Source organism: Triturus cristatus, chromosome 7 (genome assembly GCF_964204655.1).
Source record: "Triturus cristatus chromosome 7, aTriCri1.1, whole genome shotgun sequence".
NCBI classification, from domain to species: domain Eukaryota; kingdom Metazoa; phylum Chordata; class Amphibia; order Caudata; family Salamandridae; genus Triturus; species Triturus cristatus.
The window spans coordinates 1,512,869,014-1,512,895,498 of NC_140590.1; the positions used below are offsets into that span (position 1 = coordinate 1,512,869,014).

A 26,485-nucleotide genomic window follows, 5' to 3' on the forward strand; every position below is an offset into this window, starting at 1 on the left:
TGCTACCCCTGATGAGGTGTTGAAGCGCTTTTTCGGTGAGTAGCACACTACTCTGGAACCTATAAAGGATTAGTATAGTGAAATATGAGTGGACATGTTAGTCTGTTATTTGGATTGAAAAGGATAGTGGAGGGATAGAAGAGGGAAGGATTTAGACTTTTTGCTTTGTTTGTTTTGGAGGGCAAAGCGGTAGGAGGAGACTTTGGATGAGTAAAAGGGATGTGGAGGGGAAGAGTCAGAGGGAAGGGTTTAGAAAGGCTTGTTTTGGGGGATCGGTATAGTAAAAGAGATGTGAGATGATGCAAGGAGGGGTAGAGTAGAGAAGAGTCTAAAAAAGGGTTATATTGAGAGAGGTATAAGGTGAGAAATAGGGAAGTGCATTGGATATGCAGAATTGGCAGAAAAGTAATAAATATATAGATCCAAGTACATGTAAGTTATATAGATGCATAAGGGAAGGAAGTATATGTAGATTAAAGGTGCATTAAATAAATTCCGGCTTTCAAATGTTGTTGTCCTTAAAAATGTATTTGCTTTATTTGTTTTAAAACATAACTATTCTACACGTTCACACACAGCAATTCACATATATAGGTGCATTTCTATAGTACAAATAAATGCTTATATACAAAGGCATATGCTGTATATTTCTGTTTACGTATGATGCTTATGTGGGGAAGAGCCAATTCTTGAGTAGTATTCGGAAGATAAGGTGGTTGTCCATGGATCTTATGTTGGGGGTAAAGATTTCCATAGTTTGGCTGCTTGAACAGCGAAGGATGTTCCACCCATGGTTTTTTTCTTGTATCTTGGGATTTTGAGGCAAGTTGCCACTCTAGAGTGGAGGGTTCCTCTGTTGAATGTGTTTGGTGATTTTATTCCTGATGAAGAGTTCCATGTATCGCGTTGTGGGTGATACAAAGCAGCTTGAACGTGGATCTTCTGGCAACCGGTAACCAATGCAGGGCTTTCAAGGCAGGGGAGAATAATTGATTAAATGTGTCCTCGCTAGCTAGAAATGCTGAAGGGAAATGAAAGCCCAGGGAAAATGCAAATGTTGTACAAGTTAAAAGAGAAACAGCAAATAAATGGAATGGGTATGAGGAATGGTACCCTCTTGTTGTGGGGTGAGCCAATAGTAGCATTGGGCACCTTGCCACCTTTACTCCTCAAGATCATGACATGTAACAGATTAGGGAGAACATTAGTAGAGCTGAAAATGCCAGACACAAAAGGCCCACAACTTCCATCCTTTGAAAGAGTAAGCCCTTGGCCATTTGCGTATCAGTGGCAGTGGCAGTGGCGGCTGGTCACTATAGCAAGTGGCAAGGCAGGCAAATGGGTGGTGGGTGGGTGCAGTAAAATATACTTTTAACAAAGTACAATAAAAGAAAAGTTACTTACCCTCTTTCTGCAGACACGTCCTCCTTGCTCCGGACCTCTTCTTCTCACGTTACGTCCAGGGCCCCAGCTAACTCACTTAACCCATCCTGGTGCTGCTCTCATGCTGTTAACCAGTGTGAGAGAAGCACCAGGATTGGAGGGAGCGACTTCTCTCAGTGCTCCCGATAACACCAGAGCCCTATGCTTTCTCTCAACCCTGCTGTCCTTAGACAGCTGGGTTGAGAGGTTAAAAGTGTGCATGTCAGGCTGGCTGTCACAAGTCGCCCGGCCAAAGTGACATGCACACTTTTAAATTAGTGAACAGGCAGCTCACCACTGCTGCCACTCAGCAGGCCCCGCCTCTTCCTGACATTCAGTTCAGGACGGGTTGACAAAAAATAAAATTGTAATGAATTAACTTCATAACCATTTTATTTTTCGTCTCTGGGGCATTTTAGCTTGGCGATGCTCCTCCGCTCTAACGGAGGAGCCCCCGCCCCTGAGCAGTGGCATGGCAGTGGATTGTAGAACTGTATGGAGAAGCCCAAAAAGCCGTTGAGGTCTGAAGACAGTGGACCTCTATCTATCTCAGCAGAGGCAGCTAATAGAAGCCCACAGTTGACGCCGACAACTCCACCATTGTCGTTGAGAAGTCCACCACTGACCATTGGTAAAGGTAAGTGAATAGGCCATTTTGGGGTTTGAGTAAGGCAGCGATGAAGAAGCTCTGGAAAGAATTCAAGAGCAAAGACTGATATTGAGAGAGGAGAGTGTAGTCTTGAACAGAACTCATCTGCTGAGTATTAAGACGATGCTGGATCGGGAGGGTAATAGGGGAAGACATGGTTCCTGGATGATGATTTGTCTGAAGATTACAGCTTCTGGGGGCATCGACGAGCTCAGTCACACAAAGGAGGCATTCCTGGTGTAAACTTCCTAATGTATACAAAAAGTGATGGATAGAATACTTGCATTATTCTCAGCCTCTGGTAATTACTTGGGCCACAACCATCGTTATTTTGCACACCATGTCACCTCAGTTTGGACACACCTGGCTCATGAGCTCAGAACTAGGGTGAAACCGACCCTGGGTTGTTTGAGTTTCAGTTCAGCGAGGACCTAGCTTGGCAGTTCAGGCTGGACTTTTCCTATTAGAGCAGGATCAAGACTGATTTGAATAAAGCTGGGTCCAAGCCGAGGTGACATGGTGTGCAAAATAACAGAGTACTGGAATACAGCCTGAGTGATTACCAGTGGATGAGATTAATTTAAGCATTCCATCTGTCACTGTTTTGTATTCTTTTGGTGTAAACTGTCAGCAGAATATCTTACATCAACTAACTTTAAACAAGCTCTGTTGCATCCCACCTTTAGACTGAAAGGTCTGCCTAGCTTAGTGGTCAATATTGACTTAGAAACCTGGAGTTATTTGATAAAAGCGTTGAACGAAATCGGGACGCATTATTCACTCACGCATTTGAGGGAATATTTGGCTAGGAGCATTCATTCATCACAATGGTAACTATGGACATTTTCTCTAGCATGAAAATTTGGGCATTTCAACTGGTGTAGGAATCTGGAGTCATCATTCCACAGGACATGTTCCAGGCTCCATCCACTGACACATTAATAAAGGGATAGTATCCATTGGCACAATAATCTTGAGCAATAAAAAAAATGTTACATAATTCGTAATATCATTCTTCTGTCATTTCTAAGCACTTGTCACTAATACCCAATAGAACAATTCATCAAGCTCGGAAGGATGGAAGGCTGAGTTGAATTTATTTTATTCAAACCCATAAACTGCAGACCACAGCAGAAGTCAAGGGATAGAGTGTAGCTCGCTGAGCCATCTCCATGCCTACAGGACACTTTCACAGCAATTTTTGGCCATTATTATCTGACATGGTTCTGCCAAGCATGAAACACTCAAAACTGCAAATAGTTGCACATAAATTGAAGCCGATTGTATACAGCAAATGAAAATCTCAAATTTTTAGTATAGATCAAGCCAGCTTCACAAAAAAAAAAAAAAATAGGCGATTGATCAGTCTGTGTGCAAAATGTAGCCGCATAAGCTTGTGAATGGAAGACTCATATCAATACATATGTTACTCAGCAAAATATTTTTGTTTTAGTTGGCAGGAGCAATCAAATGTGCGATTCTAGAAATTAAGCAGGTTCTTCCACCTTTCCAGCAATGTATGTAACAAAAGTCTGTTTTTGGTTATGTAAAAGCTTGCAAAGGAAGATTCAGGATCTTCACACCAAGGGGCCGATTATGATGTCTGGCGGAATTGCTTCTGCCCGACACCGTCTCGTAAACTGGCCTGACTGACCTCCGGTTGGTGGTCCCGACCACCTGATTTGGATGTGACCGAACACTGTTAGGTCGCGTTCCAACATTTCCCTATGGGAGCATGTGTTACGGCCGTAAACCAGCCTTAGTACATGCTCTCGTAGCGGAATGGGAGGTGGTGTAAATCCCTGTGGCCTGTGACAGGCACCTCAAGGTGCCTGCCACTGGGTGCAGGGATTAACACGGGTGCACCATAGGTGCCCCCTTGGCACCAACCGGAGGCCGTGCACGCAAGGGGGCCCTGCTAGGGGCCCCCAAACATGCTTTCCGACAGGGCTTCCATGTCGGAAAGGCTAGCATGGCAACCCTGCCGGAAACCGTGCATCGGAATCCCAAGGGCAGACAGACCACCCTTTGGGATCACTGGCCGGCCTCCGACTGGCTGATGAGCTCCTTGAGCCTGTCGGAAGCCATCCGGAATGACCGGCCATTTTCAATTCTGACCAGCTGATTCATAATTCCAAAGAATAAATCTAGTTCTAAGAAACAGTTTCAGCTCTGTTATGATCCCCAGTGAATGTGTTCCCAGTGTTCTACCGCTGTCTTCGGATCCCTGCATGGCACTATGTGCCTGGATCACTATGTTTCCATTGTACAAACCACTGTAAGCAATCACTCTAGTGTCATTGATGTGAACTAAGACTAAAACTACCAAGTGGATTAATTTCTAATGGTAGACTGAGGGCCTGTCCAATGTAATAAATACCGTAGGCTAAAATGTGTGGGAAGGTGGCCTGGTATATGTTGTCCACTAGTTCTAGTGGGCACCTTGCACCAGTCCAAACAACCCTTATTGATGATTAGGTTTAAGACAACCTTTATTGAAAGCTATCCTAGTGGTACCTATGGAGAGCAGCCTTCAGGCTAAGTCTTGAAGAAGTGTAAAGCAGCTTGGTTTACCAGATTATAACCTCCTGAATGACTAAATGAAAGGAGAACCACACCAGGTATGTATAAAAAATATATGTATTTATTTCTAAACACTCTCTACTAACCTCTTTATGAAGTTTGAGAGCAAGGCACACCATTACACAGTTATTAAACACAGTAAATAGCACAATATACAATGGGCCCCAGGGGGAGACGAAACCATATATTAAGAAAGTGGTATAATAACCACGACTTGACTAAACACAGTGCCTAGAGCAAGTAGAATTGCTGGGACCCCAAGGAACCACCCAAGGCAGTGACACAGGAGACCCACGGGGGACGTGTGCAGTGTGAGAACACAGCCACGAGCCCCGTACAATTCAATAAGAAAGTCGCGGTTGGAATTTTAAAGAATAAGGACACTTAGGAGAGGACTTTGAGCAAACCTCTTTAGACTTAGAGGGTTCTAGGGCCAGCACCCATGGGAGCACCGGAGTACTTGTGTTAGCTCACCCAGGAAAGCCGGGTGCATAGGTGTCAAATGGTGTCGGGAATCATCATTGATTTCAATGGCGATGTGCTGCAAAGTGCTGCTGCTGTGGAAAGGAGAAGTGTCCGGGGTGATCCAAGCCTGGATCGAAGATGTGAAGAACCTGAAAGCAGCAGGGACAGAGTCTGGGTCACTTGCCAGTGACCAGGGGCACGATAGACAAATGCCCACTGAAGTCGGGTGTTTCAGGTTCGAAGAGGTGAAGCTTGACTCCACTGCCACGGGGACCAGGAGGCGTCGACGGCAACCACAGTCCGTTGGCGAGCTGTCCCACAAAGGATGTCGAGTGCTGGGGGGTCGGCGTCCGGATTGGAGACCAACAAGCCTTGGCAACGGTAACCCACGCAGTGAGAGAAAATGGCTTCGGTTTGGACCAGCAAGGTCCTGTGGACTCCCCAAGCGAAGGAGAGTCAGGGCACATCTGGAGCAATCAGGTAAGCTCATTGAAAGTTAAAGTACCCTTCTCAGGGACCCACAAGTCGACGGACAAGGGATCGTGAAGGGACCTCAAGAGGAATCCCTAAATACCAGCTCGCGGGTCACTCGATAAGTGTAGGCCAGTAATCTTCAGTGGAATCACTGCTCGTGGTCTGGACTATCAGTAGCCCAAAGCACAGCCTCAGGAATCGCCAAAAAGCAGATGCTGCTGCAAATAGTCGCGGTGCCCAGGGGTTCTGGTTGCACGGTCTCCACGAGGGATACAGGCCCTGACTTACTAAGCACACAGATTGACCTCAGAGACCACAGAAATCCACCTCCTGTGTTGCAATATTCTTCAGAGTCCTCAGGAGCTTTGGAGATGCAAACCGGACCGATGCGTCTTTGGTGCCTGCCAAGCAGGGGAGTTACTCCTTTACTCCAAGGGAGATTCTTCAGTCATCTAGTTCGATGTAGATTGTCAAAGTACTGGTTTCTGTAGCAGAGTTTCGTCCAGGTAATATCAAAAGTCCTGCAGTCAGAGGTTCCTACTTTATACCCAAGGAAGGGGTGGGACAAACTCTGGGGACCCACCTATGGGAGGGTCAGGACAGAGGGGTGGCTACACCCATATCCTTTGTCCAGTTTCGTGCCAGAGCAGGGGCTGGTAGCCCCTGAAACCGGTTTGAGCTGGACTATGCACAGGGACACCAAATGTGCCCCCAGTGCAGACTTCAAAGCACTCTTGGAGTGCACCCACCCAGCCCCAATACACTAAAGCCTGACTGGGAGGTGGTCACACCTCCCTGTGAAAGGGAAACCTATTGTCCAGGCCTCCCCTACCGGAGTTTCAGTTAGCAGCAGGAGGGCAGACTCGTGTCTGTGGCTGGCAGCATCCATTTTGGGATGCCTGGGCTTGCAAAGCTGGTACCAGGTATACCGGTGCTGTCATATTTCTCCCTCTAGTAGAGTGGAATCATACCTCCCACACCAGTTACTGGTGTGGGGGTATGATTCCAAGGTGTTTGACACCAAACATGACATGTTTCCGTGCAGCCATTCCAAAGTTAACATTTACCGCGAGGTTATAATGTACTCAAGAGTATATGGTCTGTCTGCATCACAAACAGCCCAGGATAAAGGTTCCGAAGGGTGCCGAGGGGCTCTGCTCATGCATGGGCACCCTCTCACATAAAACCCAGCACCCTGCCTTCAGGATTGATAAGGCCTGCCATAGGGGTGACTGATAAGGTTTATATGTGCAGTGATATGGAAAGATATAGGGAACCTATATCTTAGTAAAGGGTGCATACACCACCTTACACAGGCTGCTACAGCAGACCTGTTGTGTCATTTTAAATGACTTCCCAGGAGTGGCACAATACATGCTGCAGCCTGTGGTTGGCCCCTGGGGTACCTATGCCCTCGGTACATAGTATACCATATACTAGGGACTTATAAGGGTACCCCAGAATCCAATCTGGAGTGTATCTAAAGTACATGCAATCAATTTAAAGGGGAAAGCAGATAGGCTGGGGTCCTGAATAGCAGGATCCCAGCCAACTAAGTCGAAAACCAGCAAAACGCCAGGAAAAAAGTGGGGGCAACCATGCAGTCAGATTCCACCTTCCTACAAAATGCACTAGCAATACAGGGGACGGGACATGTGCCACATTTGTGACTGAGCATTCCATCCACCAAACTCTAAACAGGAAGGGTGAGGGCTGGTTTTGGAGCGGTGGGGGCCGTTTTTGTTACTGGGGCCAGTTTTGCAGCAGTGCTGGAATATCAGCCCCTGTAACAAATGCGGCAGGGTCGGTCTAAGTTAATTGCCAGGGCTGGTTTGTGTTCTTAGTCCCACCGAGCCTCTGGTTTATATTCATATTCCTCCTCTTTGGCACTATAGTCCAAACCACAGGTCCATTCCCCGAAGGTGGTGCCATGTCTGATCGCCAGTGACTAGCAATGTCCCTCTTGTTAATCAACATGCCCATGCTCACCAAAGTCTTGTACCCCTCCGACATTCTACAAGACACTTCTTCGAATTATAAGTAAACTTATTGTACCTGACACTGGGGTCACTCATCCACGTTAGGGTCAGGTACAGTAGGTTTACCTATATTTTGAAGAAGTGGGTTGTAGAATGTGGACACCGATTGCTGTATGACCGGGCATTCCCATATTGTGTGGAAGAAGGTGCCCAAATCCACCCTACACCCTAGGCAATTGAGGTCTGTCCCAGTCTTCCTCCTGCTGAATCTAGTGGGCTATAATAAACTCCATTGAAGTATTTCAATTGAATGAGTCTCAGTTGCATAGATACCGCCAGGACTCGTCAGCAGCAGGCTGGACTACGGCAACGCACTCTACGCCCGAATCCCAGCCAAACACCTACGACGACTACAGCGCATCCAAAATGCCTCCGCCCAACTGATCGTCAATGTCCCCCGCCGCAGCCACATCACCCCCCACCTGACAAACCTACACTGGCTCCCCGTCAACAAGAGGATCACCTTCAAACTCCTCACCCACGCACACAAAGCACTCCACAACACCGGACCCGCCTACCTGAACAGCAGACTCAGCTTCCACACCCCCACCCGCCAGCTCCGCTCCGCCAGCCTCGCTGCCGTCCCCCGCATCCAACGAACAACCTCCGGCGGCAGATCCTCCTCCTACCTCGCCGCCAAGACCTGGAACACCCTACCTACCCAGCTACGGCAGACCGAAGACTTACTCGCCTTCAGAAGACTCCTCAAGACCTGGCACTTCGAGAAGTAGCGCTACTGCTACCCCCTCCCCCCCCCCCCCAGCACCTTGGGACCCTCACGGGTAAGTAGCACACTCTACAAATATCTTGATTGATTGATTGATTGACTAGAGCAGGCATTTTATCTCATTCCAATCTGCGTCCTCAAGGGGGCCCACATCTTGTTCCCATCTTTCTCATAAGTAAGTTAAGGGGTCAGGAGTGTTAGTCAGCAGTGAATAATATGTTTTAGAAAAACCCTTACCCTCCAAACATGACATTGTAATCTTCAACTCTAAAGTGCTTAATTCTGGTAGCACAACTATGCTATCTCAGTGGGCCTCCAAGGCATGACGCAGCTGTAGGTATCTGTGAAATTGTGAGTTGTGTAGGTTGTAGGTTTCCGTCAGCTGTTCAAAGGATCTGATTTGGTCGCCCTCCCAAACGTCTTAAGTCTTAAAACTTGTTTTTACAGTGGGTATACCATCTCCATATTGAGCATTAAATATTGTACATAAATGTCATTGTCAGCTATAAAAATATTGTGAGGGCAAATTCAGGTAAGCATAGATTCACCATTCTAAATTCCACATATATGTACCTTGTTGATGTAATTGTAATTGCATTTATATAGCGCTTATTACCCCCGACGATGTGTCGAAGTGGTTTCTGGCGTGTAGCACACTACTCCGGAACCCAAATAGGAATAGTGGTGCATTAGTGTAGGGAAATATGAAATTAATTTGAGCGGTGGACACGTGAGTGTGTTATTTGGATTGAAAATGATAGTGGAGGGATGGAAGAGGGAAGGGTCTAGAAACAGTTTATTTGAGGATGCTAGCAGCAGGAGCAGGGTTGGGGTGAGTAGAAGGGGAGGGAAGAGTTAGTAGTCAGAGAGTGGAGGTAGAGGATATATTATAATGATAATAATTCCACATTTGTAAATCACCCCTAATGGTATCTGGGGGCTGTCGGGGAGATTACAGTCACATGATGCTGATCTGGGCTGCCGCCAAAACCGGAGATCGAACCATGAGCCACAGTCCCGTAGTCAGTCGCTCTGGCCGCTGCGCTACACCACTCCCTGGGAGAAGTTTAGGGTAAGAATTAGGGTAGTGCATTGGAGACAGTTGTAGATTAACACAGCTTCAAGATATGTGGATATGGTGTAAGAATATAAAATCTCTAATTACCAATATGTACCTTCTTTCCTGATGTTTAATGATATTTTCATGATGTTTCATAATACGGTGATAGTCGATATTCTGGCTACGACATTTTTGTTGCGCAATATTTCAATAATTCTGACATGCAACCATCCCAGTGACCGGATTCATCTGGCGACCATAAGGCGAAGACGGGCGAAGCCAGTGCAGTAAATGAGAGGTTGCAGTTAAATACTGTTTTGAAAGGAATGTTCCCGCTGCAGCCATTTGGAACTGAAATAAATGTGGTTAGCAGATCACTTGGCAACCTGATGGAGGATATATCTAGCCCGGGCCCTTTCCTGTTGTTGGCTGGCTAGGGAGTTTAGTCGTCTGGAGTTTCGACATCGGATTCTGTGGTGCTGGGGATCGGCCAGTCAGACAGATTGTGTTGGACAAGAATTTTTGTTTTTTGTCCAGCTGATTCATGGCCAGACGCGAATAATCCATAAAACAAAACTTCTTTAAATAAACTATGTGAACAGTGGCGGAGGGCTTCCTTATTCCTGGCTCCCACTGGTGCAGAAGTAAAGGTGCGTTGGTTAGGTTTGTTCCACATGGGATGAAGAACCCGTACGTGATAAGGATATTGCAAGTCACTGAGGAGTTGTGTGCTTAAAGTCCAGTTCCTTTAGAGGTCACAAAAAATAAATAGTTGGCTTGCAGTATTTTTTATGTCCACTGGGGGTATTTTATTCTGTATAATACATGATCACCACAGTTAGCATGCATCGCTTTTCCTGCACTAATGCTAGAGGTTTCCTGGCGTAGAAGTAGAAATCTGTACTGTGAAAATAAAAACACCAATATGGAGCTAGTAATCTTTTGCAAACAAACTTTTTAACTAGTTCTTAAGTTTAAAGAGCCTGTTTTTGTGAAGATCAATTCTCTTTTTTTAAAGTGCTTAAGAAATATAGTTAGTCACTCAGCCTAGCCCAGAGCAACTGGTAAATTTGCATCCGTCTGACTCTGCCTTTCATCCTCGCATGGTCGATAAAATGAGTGCTGTCGTGTAACACTGTATTTACGGCGCTTCCAGGCGGTAATTTTATTTTTAAAAAGCTATTATTAAATCTTCAGTGTCTCCTAGTAATCCGCAGTGGCATGCACCCTACAGGTGCAGCTTGTCTTCAACACTCCCCCACCCCCCTTCCCTCTACGCTCCTGACGCCTGCCCTGGTACCCCCGTAACTGCTGGGCTGTCAGTGGGCACCGGGGGCGGTCCCGGCCTGTCTCCCTGTGGCAGCTGGTAGGGTCACTATGTGCTGAGCCGCCCGTGGAGCACAACGGAGCCATTGTTCGGTACCCTCCTCGGAGGGCAGATGATGCCACCAGCAACAGGTCGCGGTTATCAGCTGAGCTGACGCGTGGGTCTTCCTTCCCTGGTGCTTTAAACCAGTTGCTTCTGGCAGCAAATGCTCTGGATAAAAATACAAAAACAAATGCTGCTTGGGCTGCAGAGGGGTTTAAACTTTCTCAGCCGAGACCTCCAGACCCATAAAATAATATGGGCCACCTTAGTATGATGTGTCTGCTAATATTGTTAACCGTGAAAATGAAAATGTACAATATTATGATTGAGAAAAAAGTGGGGGCTTTAAGGCTATGCCCCCCCCCCCAAGAAGTTCCGAAAAGCCATCTGCTCTCACTAAGCCTAGGGATTCTAACACACCTGTACTTTTTAACTGACCCCTGCAAAACTTTCTCTCAAGCTCTCCTCTCCCATCTCAGCTGAAAAGCTCCTTGAAACAGTCTTCAGCTTAATGCAAAATGGGTGCTTTTCAAGGACGGCGTTAAAATTATCGCTGGTTTAGCGGCAGAAAACTGCAGCTAAAGCGGCGATAATGGGCTTGATAATATGCTGCAGTGAATTCCAAAAGAAGCCCAGGTTCACACCAGAACCGGGGCTTCTATGGGAATTCTCTGTGGCATATTATCAAGCCCATTATCGCCGCTTTAGCGGCAGTTAAGCGGCGATAATTTTAACGCCATTCCTTGATAATATGCCCCCAAGTGACTTAATACAGCACCTACTGGACCATTATGAAAAAAATCACCTGTCTTCGCAATTCTGTAACTGCAGAGGTATGAATATATTTTTGGAAATGCATTTTTGTGGCATTTTGCAGGGCCAGCTCAGCCTTTCATTCTTCCACAGTTGATACAATGACTACCACTGACTGCCGTAATATTTAAAGTTGTTCTTTAAAGTGCAGTGAGGCATGGGGCTCTTACAGTAAGCGCTGTGTAAATATAAACGCTAGTGCAGAACAATATTTAGTTCATGTTTACGGGACATCATACTTCCATCTAGCATTTGACAACAAGTCGAGGAGAGGGAGTGAGGATCATCATGTTTTTGAAATTCATACAGAAACCATCACATTTGAAAGCTTGGATAGATTTTATTTTGTTGTGATTTCTTCTGAGCCCAAGCTTGGTATTCTTATGTATAATATGCGTTTGACGGGAAATACCATAGTTTAATGCCGATAGAGCCTGGCCTCCAAAGTACCTGGCTTAATGTTGGACAGGCCGCTTCCTTGTAAAAACCAGTAGGGCTGGGTGTGAGTCAGCAATGCTGGAGCAGTGGGCATTTCTTACTATTTATCCTGCGATTAACCTTTTTAGTTGCCTGAGGGGTAAAGGGAACGTTAGTATCAATCAAACAATTCAATTTGTAGTGTAACCCATTTGGCCACACATAGGACCCGGAGACCCCCAGTCTACCCCAAACCACCCTAACGAGGTACCAGTAAATTTACAGAGAAGCTTTGTTGTTGTGGATCAGTTTAGTCAAAATTGGTATAACACACTTATGAAAGTGAAAAAATGTCCTAAAAAGTGAAAATACACTTGGAACACAAAACAATCACCAAACGTGAAAGAATAAAGTGTCAATAGAATATGTGCAAAACACATTAAACATTAGGACCAGCAATCAGTAAGTAAGGTTAAGTAGGTTTTATTACAAATCAAGGGCCAAACTGGCGTATTTAAATCTCAAAAACATATTGTAAAGATACAAAATCACCATGGGTATGCTACAGTGTCAAATCAAATAAAGTTTTAGTAGCATAAAACATCCAAGAAATTCAGTTGCGGCAATACAGAAGATAGGAAATAGGATTTGATAATCCGTATACAGGTTTTCGATCCTCCTGTCTATGCATGAATATATCCTTAGAGCCCGCCGTAGTGGGCTTTACCGGCCATTAAAGGCCCGCTCCAGTGTCCGGCTCGTCCCTTTAACAAGGGAGATGGCATTTAATGTCAGGGAGTGCCTGCTACGGAGGGCTCTAAGGCTATTAGAACATTCTGCCCCTAGTGTGCAGAATGTTCTAAATTGTCAAACGAGGCCGCATAGAGCCTGAGGGGTTTGTTCACAGCAATAGCTGTGAACAAACATTGGAGTGTTGGAGCTCCGGGCTTCTACGTTGTTTTCAATCGAGCTGCCAACAGTCCAATGTTCTAATAAATCTAAAGTCACCTAAACTAGTCTTAAACTAAAGTTGAGTAAACGGGGGAAAACTAGTTATATCAGGAATAGCAGAAAGGTATCAGCATAGTGGAAAATTCAGTAGAAGTTCTCCAAATTAAGCAAAGCTACACAAAAAGAATAAAAGCAGAGAGGTTTGTACCCTTCAAAGTCCAAGAGGTATCTGCCCTAAAGACTAAAATGTGGACACCAATTAAACCCACAAAACACTTGAGAATTCCATATCATCAACTCCAGTAGTTTTCACCTTCTTACAGTAGAAATGGGCAACATCACTCAGTTTTCTCATCCTGCGGTTTGAACATCAGGACGGCCTTGGATGTCTCCCTGCTCCTGAACCCACATGAATAGGAGTCTTCTCATAGTTTGTTATCGCCTCTCATTCTTGCCAAAAGTTCTTCTCCCTGACCCATCTCTAATACACACAATGTCTTTCACTGAGTATGAAAACATGTAAACACACCTGCAAAGAAAGAACATTGCAGCGCAGGCAAAACTATCACGTTGAAGGTGAAGCATTAGGGACCAAAAAGGCCTTTAGCTAAGATAACTTAGTAGGACAGTCAGTGTACCCTTTAAATTCATGATTATAGCTGCACCTATGATTCTAGAAAAAATGTAAAACATGAACAAATGAATACATGAGTACATAAGAGTGAAAGCCCAGTAAAACGGTATAACTCTAAATACACTTTTGTGTAATTGTTAGGTTAATTAAATTGTTATATTAATTAAATTTGATACAGCGCTCGAATCACACAAGGACATCTCAGCACTGCAAACAATATCAGGCAAGCAACCACTCGAAGAGAAGGATTAGAAAAGGGAGGATTTTAGCAGTTTCCTAAATTGGCAATAGTTCATGTAGGTACGAATATGGACAGGGAGACTGTTCCCATAAAAAGGAGCCAGGTAGGAAAAGGCTCTCCCTCCCCACCTTGCCAAGCCGATGTAGGGTAAATGTGAGAGGAACTACATTTTGTTACATTATAATGAATATATTAAAGCACACACCTATGTGAATGACTACTTTCTACAGTGAATATACTCCAGCAATATGTTTAGCTCTTCTATTTACATTATTAGGGTTAAGGTACACACAAGATATATTGTTTTAATGCATGTAAGTTTCGTTCTTTGGTGACGTATAGGGGTGGAGCTTAAGTTGTGCTTATCCAGCAACCTATAAACAGGGTCGCTGGAATATGTGACAGGCAAAGACCAAATTATGTGTCAGGGTTGACTAAATTATGTAACAAGAAAAGGCAAATTATGGGCATAGTGCGGCACATTTTGTGATAGTGTTATGTCATTACTTACTCATGGTTTTGCATGTTAAAATTGTCTGTTCAGTTTAATACCTAAAAACAACCCGGTAGTCAACCTTTGTGAAGGACCTTCCACTGCTTAGCAACCGGTGTAGCTGTGTTATCAGTAACTTTTGACTCACTTAAGATAGAAGCAACTGTTTGTTAAAAACTGCAAATTATGCAGCAGATAATGGATTATGTGTAGGGCCACTGGAACTATATGGCTGGTGAGGGGAGCCAAAATATGCAGAAGGGGTGAATAAAGTATACTCCTTCATAATTTTGTACGTTTTTCACATGCTAACACTGTCTGGGCAAAGGTTTCATCTAATTAGTACCAGTTTAACATCCAAATACAGTAATAAGCAACTGAAAGGAGACTAGTCAATGTTTACATAGGGCCTTCCAGTTCACACCACAATGGGCCACAGCGATTTTAGTGACTTTTGATCCGTTTAATTAGAAACAAAATAGTTTTTTTTGTTAGCATTTATAGGTTATGCAGCAGACGGATTTTGTGGCAAATGCTGCAAATTCATAAATATGCGAAAAACACAACAGCCACAGAATCGAATAATTCCAACGGCCCTGATTATGTGACAAATGCAACAAATCCTTTATCATGTGGAAAACTGTGCAGCCGCATCATCGCATAATTCCATTGGCCCTGACTATAAAGTCCAGTTTGTCTTGCATAAGTCACCTTTCCGGTTCCACCTCACCTGACTGGACAAGAATGAGCCACTTCTCAGGCTCTGAATAACAGGAATAAGGTATGTCATCTATAAAATTGGTTACCCTAAGGCTCGGTCTGGCTAGAGTAGGATCAGTCAGCTGTCAGGTCCTGTATGACTTAGGGTGAGTCTCTTCTTTGTGGAGTCAGTCACCTAGCTGGCTCTGCTTGACTGGAGTAGAGTCAGCCATCTGCCAGGGCCTGCTTCAGTGGAGTCAGTCGCCACCAGAGTCGGTCACCTGTCTGGCTTGGCATTACTGCGGTAGAGTCAGTCACTTGTAGGTCTCGTCCTTGATGAAGTAGAGTCAGTCAATTGTTTGTCCCATCCTGGGTTAAGTAGAATCAGCTACTTGTCTGTCTCGTCCTTTGTGAAGTAGAGTCAGTCACTTGTCAGTCTCATCCTGGATGAAGTACAGTCAGTCACTTTTCTGTCTCGTCCTGGGTTAAGTAAAGTAAATCACTTGTTTGTCTTGTCCTTTGTGAAATAGAGTCAGTCACTTGTCGGTCTCGTCCTGGGTGAAGTAAAGTCAGTCACTTGTCTGTCTCGTCCTTTGTTAAGTAGAGTCAGTCACTTGTCGGTCTCGTCCTGTATGAAGTAGTCATTTACTTTTCTGTCTCGTCCTGAATGAAGTAGAGTTAGTCACTTGTCTGTCTCGTCCTGGATAAAGTAGAGTCAGTCACTTGTCCTTTGTGAAATAGAGTCATTCACTTTTCTGTCTCGTCCTGAATGAAGTAGAGTTAGTCACTTGTCTGTCTCGTCCTGGATAAAGTAGAGTCAGTCACTTGTCCTTTGTGAAATAGAGTCATTCACTTTTCTGTTCCGTCCTGGATGAAGTAGAGTCAGTCACTTAATGGTGTCGTCCTGAATGAAAGCTGTCAGTTCCTGTATGACTTAGGGTGAGTTTCTTCTTTGTGGAGTCAGTCACCTAGCTGGCTCTGCATGACTAGAGTAGAGTCAGCCATTTGCCAGGGCCTGCTTCAGTGGAGTCAGTCGCCACCAGAGTCGGTCACCTGTCTGGCTTGGCATTACTGTGGTAGAGTCAGTCACTTGTAGGTCTCGTCCTTGATGAAGTAGAGTCAGTCTCTTGTCGGTCTCGTCCTCGATGAAATAGAGTCAGCCACTTGTCTGTCTCGTCCTCGATCAAGTAGAGTCGGTCACTTGTCTGTCTCATTCTGGATGAAGTAGAGTCAGCCACTTGTCTGTCTGGTCCTTTGTGAGGTAGAGTCAGTCCTTTATTGGTCTCGTCCTGGGTGAAGTAAAGTCACTCCTGTATCGCTCTCATCCTGGGTTAAGTAGAGTCAGTCACTTACTTGCCTGTCTCATCTTTTGTGAAGTAGAGTCAGTCTCTTCTCGGTCCCGTTCTGGATGAAATAGAGTCATTCACTTTTCTGTCTCATCCTGGGTGTAGTAGAGTCAGTCACTTGTCTGTCTCATCCTGGGTTAAGTAGAGCCAGTCACTTGTCAGTCAAGTCCTTTGCGAAGTAGTGTCAGTCATTTGTCTGTCTCGTCCTGGTTGAAGTTGAGTCATTCACTTCTGTCTCGTCCTTTGCAAAGTAGAGTCAGTCACTTGTCAGTCTCATCCTGGATGAAGTACAGTCAGTCACTTTTCTGTCTCGTCCTGGGTTAAGTAGAGTCAATCACTTGTTTGTCTTGTCCTTTGTGAAATAGAATCAGTCACTTGTCGGTCTCGTCCTGGGTGAAGTAAAGTCAGTCACTTGTCTGTCTCGTCCTTTGTTAAGTAGAGTCAGTCACTTGTCGGTCTCATCCTGTATGAAGTAGTCATTTACTTTTCTGTCTCATCCTGACTGAAGTAGAGTTAGTCACTTGTCTGTCTCGTCCAGGATAAAGTAGAGTCAGTCACTTGTCCTTTGTGAAATAGAGTCATTCACTTTTCTGTCTCATCCTGAATGAAGTAGAGTTAGTCACTTGTCTGTCTCGTCCTGGATAAAGTAGAGTCAGTCATTTGTCCTTTGTGAAATAGAGTCATTCACATTTCTGTTCCGTCCTGGATGAAGTAGAGTCAGTCACTTATTGATCTCCTCCTGGATGAAGTTGAGTCAGTCACCTGCCATGCTCATACTGGATGAAGTTGAGTCAGTCACTTAATGGTGTCGTCCTGATTGAAAGCTGTCAGTTCCTGTATGACTTAGGGTGAGTCTCTTCTTTGTGGAGTCAGTCACCTAGCTGGCTCTGCGTTACTGGAGTAGAGTCAGCCATTTGCCAGAGCCTGTTTCATTGGATTCAGTCGCCACCAAAGTCGGTCACTTGTCTGGCTTGGCATTACTGTGGTAGAGTTAGTCACTTGTCTGTCTCGTCCTTTGTGAAGTAGAGTCAGTCTCTTGTCGGTCTCGTCCGCTATGAAATAGAGTCAGCCACTTGTCTGTCTCGTCCTCGATCAAGTAGAGTCAGTCACTTGTCTGTCTCATTCTGGATGAAGTAGAGTCAGTCACTTGTCTGTCTGGTCCTTTATGAGGTAGAGTCAGTCCTTTATTGGTCTCGTCCTGGGTGAAGTAAAGTCACTCCTTTATCGCTCTCATCCTGGGTTAAGTAGAGTCAGTCACTTACTTGTCTGTCTCATCCTTTGTGACATAGAGTCAGTCTCTTCTCGGTCTCGTTCTGGATGAAATAGAGTCATTCACTTTTCTGTCTCATCCTGGATGTAGTAGAGTCAGTCACTTGTCTGTCTCATCCTGGGTTAAGTAGAGCCAGTCACTTGTCAGTCAAGTCCTTTGCGAAGTAGTGTCAGTCATTTGTCTGCCTCGTCCTGGTTGAAGTAGAGTCAGTCACTTGTCCGTCTCGTCCTGGATAAAGTTCAGTCATTCACTTTTCTGTCTCGTCCTGGATGAAGTAGAGTGAGTCACTTGTCAGTCAAGTCCTTTGCGAAGTAGAGTCAGTCATTTGTCTGTCTAGTCCTGGTTGAAGTAGAGTCAGTCACTTGTCCGTCTCGTCCTGGATGAAGTAGAATCAGTCACTTTCCTGTCTCATCCTGGATGAAGTAGAGTCAGTCCCTTTTCTGTCTCATCCTGGATAAAGTAGAGTCAGTCACTTGTCTGTCTTGTCCTGGTTGAAGTAGAATCAGTCACTTGTCTGTCTTGTCCTGGATGAAGTAGAGTCCGTCACTTGGCTGTCTCGTCCTGGGTTAAGTAGAGTCAGTCATTTGTCTGTCCAGTCCTGGTTGAAGTAGAATCAGCCACTTGTCTGTCTTGTCCTGGATGAAGTAGAGTCAGTCACTTGTCTGTCTCGTCCTGGGTTGAGTAGAGTCAGTCATTTGTCTGTCTCGTCCTGGTTGAAGTAGAAGCAGCTAATTGTCTGTCTTGTCCTGGATGAAGTAGAGTCAGTCACTTGGCTGCCTCGTCCTGGGTTAAGTAGACTCAGTCATTTGTCCGTCCAGTCCTGGATAAAGTAGAGTCAGTGACTTGTATGTCTCGTCCTGGTTGAAGTAGAAGCAGCTAATTGTCTGTCTTGTCCTGGATGAAGTAGAGTCAGTCATTCGCCTGTCTCGCCCTTGTGAAGTGGATTCAGCTACTTGTCTGTCGCGTCCTGGGTGACATAGAGCCAATCACTTCTGTCTTGTCGTTTGTGAAGTAGAGTCAGTCACTTGTCTGCCGCGTCCTTTGTGCAGTAGTCAGTCACTTGTCTTGACCATCTCGTCCTGGATGAAGTAGAGTCAGTTACTTGTCTCCCTCGCCCATTGTGAAATAGAGTCAGCAATGTGTCTGTCTTTGCCTGAGGGGAGAAAAATAAGTCATCTGTCTGGCTTGTCCTGAGTGAAATAGTGACCGGCCAGGCTGCGCCCGTCGGACGCAGGGATCACCTACTATAGGTACGGTGACCTGCAGGCTTTATTAGGCTGATGCGGAGTTCATTGTTTACAAGGCAATGACTCTTTCCCAGCCCTGCCGGCCTTCCCAGGCACCGCCTGTCGGAGCACCCTCCCATTTCCACCACAGAGGAGCCTGCGCTCCACAGCAGTGTGCCGCTGCCAGGCCCCGTCTGCACGACATGTGGCGCAGTGCCGCGTGTGCAGGGGCTTGGATTGATTTAGCACTGGAGAGGAGTTCTGCTCCTGACAGAGGAGCTCCGGGGCTGCTGCGGAGGGCGTGCGAGGAGCAGGTGACACATGGTGCTCGGGGGTCCCACGCCTCGGTGGTTGCGGCGCTCACAAGGGGTCAGCACGCTCCACGGTGGCGAGCAGCAGCGCCGCGAGTCACCGAGCTAGTGCTTTGTGGACAGTTTCTGAGAGAGTCATGCCCTGACACCCTGCGCTTCTTCCACTCAGAGGAACAACCCAAGTACAGTGAAGGGGGAGCACAGGCACCTCTCCGAGGGACGCGGATGTTATGCGGCACTGCGTATCTTCATACAAGTAGGACCGTTCCGGAACGTCCCAGCCGAAAAGCGCACGTGCGTCTGTGAGTATCAGTATCCCCCCTCTCTGTTTATCAATCAAGTCGAGCTCTGCGTGTGGGGAGAGAGGAGCCCGATGTGTGTCCAGGAAATGCGAAAGGCAAGCTGTTTATTTCTTGTTGAGGGAGACTGCTATTCTAAAGAGAAGAGTTGGGACTGGCGTTTGGAAAGTTTTATGAGGAGAAATCACTAGTTTAGTATGTGCCTATGGGTGGGTGGGGGGGGGGGGGGAGAGAAAGCTGGCGCGAGAACGTGGATTTGTACCAAGCATTTTCAGCAGGGCTCTAACAGCACAAGTTAGAATTTGGCTGAAAATGAAAGAGGGAGTTGGAATTTTTGTGTTGTTCTGTTTCGAGGTCTTTCAGGCCCCTGAAATATGAAGGGGCTCCAGATTGGGAAAGCACTTTGTGAACTGCACTTCTTGGTAATGCGTAATACAAAAACTCTTAAAGCATGACACAGCCTCTATCTGATTGTCACACAGTTGCATATACAAGATAGTTGTTAGCAAAGGCGTGACACAAAATGATGGGGGGCCCCTTCAGAATGTGAAGAGGGCCCCCTGAGTCTCTCATATCTCAGAGATATTCATTGGCCTTGGGCTGATTGGGGACCCTCTGAAGAGTTGGGGGGACCCTGAATGGTTGGGCAGGCTTTGGAGGTTTGGGGGCCCTTCTGCGCTGCAGGGGACTGCTTTACACCCCCTGGGTTTTGGAATCCCACACATTGGAATAAAGTCGATGCCAACAATCTGCTCAAAACTACCGCAAAAAAACCCAGCTTCGAACACATTGAAAATGCAGTAGCGCAGAATAAAACATATCTATTACCCAAGGACAACTTGAGTTCATTTGATACCCAGAGTAAAGCCGGCTTGCCACCATTAATCATCGTATTAGTCAATGTTATGTTAATGTAGTGTAAAGTAATTTGAAACTATTTTAAATTGATTAGCAGTAACTAGGAGGGACAAGAAAAGTAATTGTTCTCATAAAATGGAACCCACAGTGATTTGAAATATCACAAATGGGGCATTACATAAGCAGTCAATCAGCAGGGCTCTCAGCAATGGAGGAACGAGGACTGTCGCACAGTTGTTTATTTATTTGTTTGAGTTTTAATTCGTGCCAACATGCCACCTTTCCGCTCTCTGGAGCGTCATACAAGACAATTGATAACGCTTCTCCGCCAGTCATGTAGTATTGTATTGGTATTTATATAGCGCTTTCCATACCCCAAGTGAGGCCTGAAGCGCTTTCCTGGGTGGCCCAGTTGCATTATTTATAGCACTTCATATCTACGAGAATGCATGTTACAAATTATACAAGCGAGAACTCTTGCTAGAGGGCCACAAGAGGAGAGGAATGACATTGAAATACATGGATGCCAACTCACGCCGCTGTGACAGAGACTTTTGTAATATAAGTGAACTCTAAGAAGCCATAACACTGGCGGTATTGGTTACGGTTGTACGTTTATTACGTTGTTTTTTCTCAGAAAGCACTAAAAAAGATTTGGAAAAAAAAAATTCTTGTTAGAGTTATGCAATACAATTGAGAATACTTGGCAAAGTCATGTAATACTATCCAGAACACGTATTGGAATTGTGCAATACAGTTGGCAATACTCATCCGCCATGCTATAGAGCCTGGAAATACTTGTCACAGTCATGCAGTACATCAAAGTCATGCAATACAATCTAGAATACTTATCAGTCATGTCGTACAGTCGCTAATACATGTCAAAGTCATGCAATACAATCCAGAATGTGGGTTAGAATTCTGCAATACAATTGGCAATACTTGTCAGAGTCATGCAGTACAATCAGGAATACTTATCAGTCATGTAATACAGTCGCAAATACTTGTCAGAGTATTGCAGTACAATCTGGAATACTTATCAGTCATTTAATACAGTCGCAAATACTTGTCAGAGTCATGCAGTACAATTGGTAATACTTGTCAGAGACATGCAGCACAGTTGGTAATACTTGTCAGAGTCATGCAGTACAGTCGGGAATACTTATCAGTCATGTAATACAGTCGCAAATACTTGTCAGAGTCATGCAGTACAGTCGGGAATACTTATCAGTCATGTAATACAGTCGCAAATACTTGTCAGAGTCATGCAGTACAGTCGGGAATACTTATCAGTCATGTAATACAGTCGCAAATACTTGTCAGAGTCACGCAGCACAGTTGGTAATACTTGCAGAGCTATGGAGTATAATTGGTAATACTTGTCAGAGTCATGCAGTACAATTGGTAATACGTGTCAGAGTCATGCAGTACAGTTGGTAATACTTGTCGGAGTCATGCAGTACAGTTGGTAATACTTGTCGGAGTCATGCAGTACAATTAAGAATACCTGCTAGAGTCATGCAATACAATTGGGAATACCTATCAGAGTGATGCAGCACAGTTGGTAATACTTGCAAAGAAATGCAGTATAATTCAGAATACCTGCTAGAGTCATGCAATACAATTGGGAATACTTATCAGAGTGATTCAGCACAATTAGTAATACTTGTCAGAGTCATGCAGTACAGTCGGTAATACTTATCAGTCATGTAATACAGTCGCTAATACATGTCAAAGTCATGCAATACAATCCAGAATGTAGGTTAGCATTCTGCAATACAATTGGCAATACTTGTCGGAGTCATGCAGTACAATCAGGAATACTTATGAGTCATATAATACAGTCGCAAATACTTGTCAAGTAATGCAGTACAATCGGGAATACTTATCAGTCATGTAATACAGTCGCAAATACTTGTCAGAGTCATGCAGTAAAATTGGTGATACTTGTCAGAGTCATGCAGAACAGTTGGTAATACTTGCAAAGACGTGCAGTATAATTGATAATACTTGTCAGAGACATGCAGTACATTTGGTAATATTTGCAGGGACATGCAGTATTATTGGGAATACTTGTCAAAGTCATGCAGCACAGTTGGGAATACTTGCAGAGCTATGGAGTATAATTGGTGATACTTGTCAGAGACATGCAGAACAGTTGGTAATACTTGTCAGAGTCATGCAGTACAGTTGGTAATACTTGTCAGAGTCATGCAGTACAGTTGGTAATACTTGTCAGAGTCATGCAGTACAGTTGGTAATACTTGTCAGAGTCATGCAGTACAGTTGGTAATACTTGTCAGAGTCATGCAGCACAGTCGGGAATACTTATCTGTCATGTAATACAGTCGCAAATACTTGTCAGAGTCATGCAGTACAGTTAGTAATACTTGTCAGAGTCACGCAGTAGAATTCAGAATACCTGCTAGAGGCATGCAATACAATTGGGAATACTTATCAGAGTGATGCAGCACAGTTAGTCATACTTGTCAGAGTCATGCAGCACAGTTGGTAATACTTGCAGAGCTATGGAGTATAATTGGTAATACTTGTCAGAGACATGCAGCACAGCTGGTAATACTTGCAGAGCTATGGAGTATAATTGGTAATACTTGTCAGAGACATGCAGAACAGTTGGCAGGTAATACTTGAAGAGACATGCAGTATAATTAGGAATACTTGTCAGAGACATGCAGAACAGTTGGTAATACTTGTCAGAGACATGCAGCACAGTTGGTAATACTTGTCAGAGACATGTAGTATCATTGGGAATACTTGCCAGAGAAATGCAGCACAGTTGGTTATACTTGTCAGAGACATGCAGTATAATTAGGAACCCTTGTCAGTAATGCAGTACCATCAAGATTACTTATCAGTTATGCAATACAGTCTTAAATAATTGTAGTGAGTACAGCTTGCAGACTGTAAACTTTGTTAGGCAGCTAGTGAGATCTTGCAAGTTACTCAACCTTACATCCGCTTTGCCGGCGCAGGAACTGTGCCACTGCATTGAGTGGAAGAGGTAGTGTAAGGGTGTAAAGTTTATAATTGTGGAGCATGAATATTGTATATATCACCCGCAGCTGGAGTTCTGCCCTCTGGTGTTGCTAGCCACTATATTTGGGGCCAGGTTTTCAGTCATATGATTGTCTGAACAGTTCAGTTTTCGGCAGTTTCCTGAAGCTCAGGAAGTGTGATTCTGCACTTGAGGTTGCAGGCGGGACTTCCTGTGGTTCAAGCTATGCCATCCAAGTGATCGGCTCCTGTGCTTTGTCTCTTGCATCATGGGTGGCAACTGCTGTGTGCCTTCGCGGATAGGAGAGTTTGTGTTCAAATCTACAGGTGGCGGACCATGTCGAGACCAGTCAAATCATGATCAACACAGACATTAATCTTGACAAACCAATAGTCTGATCCTTCAAAAATGACCCAATACTCACTTCCATTCTTGCTTTAGGGAATATATACTATTCTCAGGCCGTTCTTATTACACATCATAAACATGACATATTAATAAAGAACAGTTTTATATGAATTGACAATATTTACAGTATTGTGGGTGATGGTTTGGACACAGCTAATACATGACAAATCCCTACCACATTCTGGCACGTCTAAAAAACGAGTCAGAGTCATGGTTGACCACTCGTCAGGTCCCTTGTGGCATCACCTAATTCAACTGACTTGAGAAAGGGGGGGAAATGCCTGCATATCGCTCCATAAATTTGTCCTTTAGAAAAGGAACCAACCTGATCCCTCACAATAAAGGGAACTTGGACCATCATGAAAGCCGGTCCCCCAAACTCAAGCATGACAGAGCCAGCCCAATAGAAGGATCCTCCCTGCCACCCGATGGGGAATGGGCCTGGGCATCCAGGTGATATTTTGGTCCCCTGGTGCAGCCACCATCCTCCAGCATCCCCAGGGCCGTGTAATGGAACACCAATGGAGCAGCAAAGGCTTAAAACCAATTCCATCTTGAATTTGCCTGCACTTATATTCCTGATGCCAAGGTTGTACACCTGATTGGTGACCAAACATGACTCCTCTCAGGTCAGAGGTAGGAACGGGGCATGTAGATGGCCAGCAGGGGCAGCCAGGCAGAAAGGTGGCAATAAGGAATGCTTGCTCCTTATTTAACTTGCCCGGCCACCCCGGCCAGCCATCCAAGTGATCTTTTTAACCACCCTCACAATCAATGGCTGTCGTCCGCATGGGAGCCCATGAAAATGTAAGCAATACGGCCGCAGTTACCCATTGCCTGGACTGGTCCAATCCAGCCAGCATGTGTCTCCAAGGCATGCCAGCTTGAGGCGGGGCCCCTGGCCTAATACTGGCCAATTACTGCATGTATACTTACCTCTCTCTGCGAAACACTTATTCCGTGGGGCACAACAATGAAACTTTATACTGGATTTGTCCTGATGGTGAGTTGGTGGCAGCTGCAACTTGAAGGGCTGGTGATGACACAGAGACATCCTTGAACTATACCCTGGCTTTCAAAATGCAAATGGCCATGCCCCATTTCTGCCTGCCAGTCGGACACTGTCTTAGGTGGCCCAGAGGACCTATGTCTGTGCCGCTGCACAGCCCACCATTTTGATTTGGGCATTTCTTGCCGCCACTGGGAACCCTCCATAGGTTCGGCGCTTTGTGGTATTCCTCCTTTTGATGCTCATGCTTGCTGCCTGGTTTTGTATCAGTTGTAGACTGCCATTGAGGTCATTGGACAGTCCTGTGTCGATCAAATCACAGTAACCCATTTGCCCCATGAATAGTAATGTGGTTAGCTCCAATTCAATGGTCTGTTGGGGCTTCATTGAAGTTTTCAAAGTAGTGACAGTTGGAAAGTGGTGACTTTTACAACAACATTAATTTTAATTTTCGGCCAAAGATGACTTCATGATTTACTTCCACATCTTTTGAGACAGGTTTGTCACTCTTGTCAGCATTTATGGCTATTACACATGAATGTATTTATTTATCTGTTCATTTATGTATCTTTTTTTTTATTGATGGGATTTTTAGTGTGTGAATACCTTAAACATGTCGTAAAAACTGGATGTTTTTCCTTCATGATTCATCCAATATTATAATTTCTGATCTGGACTTGTTGAGGAGCAAAAAGCTTTTCCTCGTCCAGTTTAATTAGTGAATCGGGCAACTCTTGATGTTACGCTGATTAGTTTGTTTTCCAGCTTCACTTTCCAAGTGGATGAAGATCTGAGTTTCATCCACACACATCTGGACTTGTAAATGCTGCTGTTCAAATAGAAGACATAGTGGATGTATAGAAATTTTGAAAGTGGTGTACGTAAACATGAACTTATTGCTCTATGTTTCTGGAGAAGCGGTGTGGATCTAATCCAGTGCGGTGCTTGTGACGCCAGTCCATTCTTTTGGATGTTTTAGAAGTCATCCACCATCTTGGGTGCTGTGTAGAGGTTCAGGAGCATCAGTGGTGACTGACCACCTTTATCTAGAGCAGTGTGAAGATCAGGTCCGCTGTGTCAGTCTCTCTCATGAGTCTGAATCCCGGTTGAAGGTCATGGTTGCTTCAGTTCACATTTTCTTCTTCAGTTCCTTGTGACTTGTCTTTCTAGGATCCTGTCCACCATGAGTACCTTTGATATCAGACTGTAATTGAATAGGACATCAGGATTAGCTATTGATTTCTTCAACTGTGGCGTTGTGACTGTCTTTAGGTGATTGGCCCCTGTAGCGTAGATGTAGATGATGGTGCACTGACTGTGACTGTAATTCATGGAGCCTGTCTTTGGAAGAAGTCCTTAATGGCAGCAGGCTTGACAGGGTTCCACCTGTAATGTAAGTTCCATCTGTTGGGTTCCACCTGTAGGGTTCATCAGTTGGGTTACACTTGTAAGTTCCATCTGCTGGTTCAAACTGTAGGTTCCACAAGTTGGGCTCCACCTAAAAGTTTCTTCTATTGGGTTTCACCCGTAAGTTCCATCTGTTGGGTTCCACCTGTAGGTTTCAGCAGTTGGGTTCTACCTGTAAGTTCCTTCTGTTGGGTTCCAACTGTAGGTTCCATCTGTAAGGTTCTACCTGTAAGTTCTATCTGTTGGGTTCAAACTGTGGGTTCCATCTGTAGGGTTCTATCTGCAGGCATGCTTTGATT

At 44.9% G+C, this 26,485-nt stretch overlaps 1 protein-coding gene across 3 annotated transcripts in view; it reads left to right on the forward strand.

The window, feature by feature from the left end:
• Positions 1-26,485, forward strand: part of CASS4 (Cas scaffold protein family member 4) — a 225,523-nt gene that overhangs the window by 133,346 nt on the left and 65,692 nt on the right. The window contains exon 1 of one of the 3 annotated variants that reach the window (XM_085619271.1): positions 19,068-19,491. The exons of the other annotated variants lie outside the window; for them this stretch is intronic. The gene's annotated coding sequence lies outside the window, so the exon portion shown is untranslated. Of the gene's footprint in view, positions 1-19,067; positions 19,492-26,485 lie in introns of those variants that run through there. 3 annotated transcript variants of the gene reach the window in all.